Source organism: Penaeus monodon, chromosome 41 (genome assembly GCF_015228065.2).
Source record: "Penaeus monodon isolate SGIC_2016 chromosome 41, NSTDA_Pmon_1, whole genome shotgun sequence".
NCBI classification, from domain to species: domain Eukaryota; kingdom Metazoa; phylum Arthropoda; class Malacostraca; order Decapoda; family Penaeidae; genus Penaeus; species Penaeus monodon.
In genome coordinates this window covers 17,074,557-17,079,232 of record NC_051426.1, presented here as the reverse complement: position 1 = coordinate 17,079,232, position 4,676 = coordinate 17,074,557, and positions in this window count along the sequence as shown.

Sequence of the window (4,676 nt, the reverse complement as noted above, 5' to 3'; positions counted from 1 at the left end):
CCCCCCAAAGAAATAAGAGTCTTTGCATGGTTTGCAGGAGAATGAAAGCTGTCCAAAAATGGGAAATTTAATCGATGGAAGGAGGACCTCTATTTAAAAAACTATCTTGTCTTTTCAGGGAAGAAAACCCTGGGGGGAAGCTGCATAAAAACAACAAAAAGGTTTTTCCCCTGAGGGACTGCATCCCCCCCCCCAAACGGGGCCTGATGGACAGTTGAAAACCTCCAGCAGGGGAAGAAGGCTAAAATTTCTGGCTCGCTCTTCCCAAAAAGATGAGGTACAGGACCCCCCCCATTTTCCCTTTTAGTCTCCCTCCTGACTCACTCGAAGCTAAACTTTTTCGTGCCCACTGAAGAAGAAGTAGGCAGCATAAAAAAGGTTGAGGCCCAAAAGGGAAAAATGGGACCCGAAAAGTCACCCCAAACACCATAACAAGTGTGCTGGGCGGGGGGCTGTCCTTTTGCCTCACTTTTCCAAACATCCCTGAGGTAAGTAAATGGCCTAAAAATCGGGAAAGAAACAAACATTGGGGCCCATAAAACAAAAAGAAGAGTAAATCAGACCCAAATAACTATCCCCAAAATTTCACCCCTTTTCCCCCGTAGGCAAAATTTTGGGAAAAAGTTTCTAGCAAAAAACTAACTCAAATTTTGATAAAAAAATTCTCAGTACAAACCCAAATTTGGTTTCAAGTAAAGAGATCGGTTCAGCCCTATTTCTGACCCCTAACTCCCAGTTTTGGCCCCAAGCTTTTGTATTTCCCCAAGGGGACACCTTCGTTATTGCACTCGAATGCAGGACCCTTTTGATAGAGTTGGCAAAAGGGGCCTTGCATCGAAGCTAAAAAAGAGCGGGGAAATTTGACGGAAAAGTTACTAATGCTACTCGGGGACTACCTCCAAGAAAGAACATGAGAGTTGTGGGTTAAGGTCACACATCCAGGGGGAATTTTTCCCCTTCAAGCCAGGTACCTAAAGGCAGTGTAATGGGCCCACTTCTGGGGAAACGTTTACTTAATGATACCCTGCAGCTCATCCCTGAAGTTTATGTTACGCTGACGGCCGCATTTCTAAATTTTCCGCGATCCCAAAAACCCGAGCAGAGGCAGTTAGACACAAAAAATGACACCTTACTATAAATGTATTGGAGAATAAGGGGCCCAGGTACTCGGCCCAGATAAAACCCCAAGCAAGGGATTATATCTAGACTTTCCAGACCCGGAAAACCCCCTTGGCCCCCAATCATAAAGCTAAACAAAAAAACCCCATCATTTATTACCCAAGGATATCAACATTCTTGGCTTTGCGATTGTAATAAACCAAAAACCTTCCCACCGCCCACTTTTAAAAAGAGTTAGCAAAAAAACGCAGCTAGAAAGTTGGCCTTTATACGACGCACGCTCCTCTGCTAGACAGAAAAGGATGCGAAAGCCCTTACAACTCCCAAGTCCGCTCTTTGAGGGGAGTTTTCGCCGCCGCCTGGGTCCTGCCCGCCCAAATAAATTTTCCCTCCTGGACAAACCCTTCAGAGCAGGGGCCCCGCGGTTTGTGGAACGGAAGCGCCCCTAAAAAAGCCGCCAACCATTTCCAATTTCCCTTTAACATCGAAGAGTGTGGCTGGGGTTTTTCGCTTTACAAGAACATAAAAAAAAACAGTTTCCCCCCTGACATCGAAAGAATTTCCCCCAGCAGGGGCGCACCCACGTACGGGAACCCCAAAAAATGCCCCCCCGTCATCAGGTTCCCAAAAAGTCCCGGTTCCCTTCGCGAGAAAAGGAGCTCTTCTGCGCTCCTTTCCCGCCTAGATTTTTTAGAATATGGAAATTTTAGCTCAGCAAAAATAACCCCGCTTTATCTCACCACTACAGCTGTTCAAGCCAGCAGGAATGCTTGGGATTTCTGTAGAAAAAAGGCTAAGTAATTTTTTACTTTTGATTTCTTTGTTTTGACCAATTTTCTTTTTTCCCGGATTAAATTTTTAAAAATCTGTTTTAAACTATAAAATAAATTTTAAACCTTTTAAAGGAAAAAATTTTATCACACATATAAGATTAATAAAATATACTACACAGACATGTAAATTGGGGAAAAAAAGTTTATAAAAAGAGGGGAGAGGAGAAAGAGAAGAAAAGGTAAAAGAGAAAGAGGGGAGAGAGAGGGAAAAGAGAGAGAGGGAGAGAGAGAGAGAGAGAAAGAGAGGAGAGAAGAGAAGAGAAAAGAAGAAAAAAAAGGAGAGAGAGAGAAAGAGAGGAGAGAGGAGGAGAGAGAGGGGGAGAGAAAAGAGAGAAGAGAAAAGGGGAGGGAGAAGAAGAGAGAGAGAGAGGGCAGGGCAGACAGAGAGAGGGCGGAGAGAGAGAGAGAGAAGAAGAGGGGAAAAAATAAGAGAGGAGAAGAGAGAGAGAGAGAGAGAGATGAGAGAGAGAGAGAGAGAGAGGAAGAGAGGAGGAAAGGAGAGAGGAGAAGAAGAGAAGAGAGAGAGAGAATTTGAGAAAATAAGGGCAGACAGAAAAAGAGGGAAGACAGAAGAGAGAGGGGAAAAGAAGAAGAAAAGAGAGAGAGAGAAAAGAGAGAAAAAGAGAAGAGAAGAGAAGAGAAAAAGAAGAGAAAAGAAGGGAGAGAGAAAGAGGAAAAGGGGAATGAGAAAGAGAGAAAAAAAGATAGAGAGAGAGGAGAGGGGAGAGGGAGAGAGAGAAAGGGGAGAAGAAAAGGAAAAAGGGGAGAGGAAAGGGAGAGAGAGAGGGCAGAGGGAGGGAGGGAGGGAGAGAGAGAGAGAGAGAGAGGAGGGGGGAGAGAGGAGAGAGAAAAGAGAAGGGGAGGGGAGGAAGAGAGGACAGAGACCGAGAGGGGGAGAGAGGAGAGAGAAAAGAAAGAGGAGAAAAAGAGAGAGGGGGAGAGAGGGAGGAGAGGAGAGAGAGAGGGGGAAAACGAAGGAGGGGAGAGAGAAAGAGAGAAGAGAAGAGAAGAGAGAAGATTCAGAGAGAAAAAAGAGAAGAGAAGAGAAGAGAGAGGAAGAGAAAAGAGAGAGAGGAGAGAGAGAGAAAAAGAAGAGAGAGAGATTCAGAGAAGAGAGAGAGAAAAAAGAGAGGGAAGAAAGGGGAGAGAGAGGGACAGAAAAGAGAGAGAAGAGAAGAAAGAAAGAGGAAAAAGAAAAAAAGAAGGGGAAGAGGAAAAGAAGAAAGAAGAGAAAAGAGAGGGGCGAGAGGATGGGGGGAGAAGAGAGGGGAGATGAAGAGGAGAGGAGAGGGGAAAAAAGAGAGATAGAGAGAACAGAAGAGAAGAGAACAGAAGAGAGAGAGAGAAAAAAAAAGAGAAAGAGAGAGAAAAGGGAAAAAGGAAAGCAGGGAAAAAAGAGGGGAGAGAGAGAAGGAAGTGGGAGAAGAGAGAGAGAGAGAGGAGAGAGAGAGAGGGGAGAGGAGAGAGAGAGGAAAAGGGAAAGGGGAAAAAAGAGAGAAGAGAGAGAAGAGAAAAAGGAAGGGGGAGAGGGGAGGAAAAGAGAAACGAGAAGAGAGGGAGAGGAGAAGAGGAGAGAGGAAAAGGGGGAAAAGAGAGAGAAAAAGAGAGAGAGGGGAGACCCAAGAGAGAGAGAAGGGGAGAAGAGAGAGAAAAGAACAGAAAAAGAGAGAGAGAGGAGAGAGAGGCGAGAGAGAGAGAGGAGAGAGAGAGGGGAGAGGGGGAGAAAACAGAAGAGAGAGAGTAGAGAGAGAGAGAGAGAAAAGGAAAAAAACCCGAACAGGGGAGATAGATAAATAGATAGATAATAGATAACAAAAGAAAATAGATAGAAAATAGAAGAGAGATGAGAGAGAGAGAGGAGGAGGGGAGAGGAAGAGAGAGAGAGAAGAGAAAAGAAGAGGACAGAGAGAGAGAGAGAAAGAAAGCAGAGAACGAGAAAAAAGAGAGAGAGAGAAAGAGAGAGAGAGAAGAGAGATGGGGAGAAGAGGGGGAGGAGAGAGAACAAAAGAGAGAGAAAGAGAACAAAAGAGAGAGAGAGAGAGAGAGAAGAGAGGGAGAGAAGAGAGGGAGAGAGGGAAAAAGAGGGGAGGAGCAAAAAGAAGAGAAGAGAACAGAAGAGAGAGAGAAAAAAAAAAAAAGAAAGAGAGAGAGAAAGGGAAGAAAGAGAAAGAGAGAAAAAGAGCGAGAAAAAAAAGAGAAAAAGAGAGAGGTAGAGAGAAGAGGGGAGGGGAGAGAGAAAGAGAGAGAAGGAGAGAGGAGAGAGGAGAAGAGAGAGAGAGGGGAGAGAGAGGGGAGAAAAAGAGGAAAAAGGGGGGGGGGGGGAGGGGGGGGGGAAAAGAAAGAGAGAGAGAAGAGAAATAAAGAGAGGAGAGAGGAGGGAAGAGAGAGAGAGAGGGGAGGAAAAAGAGAGAGAGAGAGAAAAGAACAGAGAGAGAGAGGCGAGAGGGGAGAAAAGAAGAGAAAAGAAACAGAAAAAGAGAGAAGAAAATAGATAGAAAAAGATAGATAGATAGAGAAATAGAGAGAGGGGAGAGAGAGAGGGGAGGAGAGAAGAACAGAAGAGAAGAGAGAGAGCAGAAGAGAACAGGAAAGAGAGAGAAAGAAAAAAAGAGAGAAAAAAAAAGAGAGAGAGAGAGACAGAGAGAGAGAAAGAAAGCGAGAGAGCGAGAATGAGAGAGAGAGAGAGAGAGGGAGAGATAGGGGAGAGAGAGAGAGGGGGAGAGA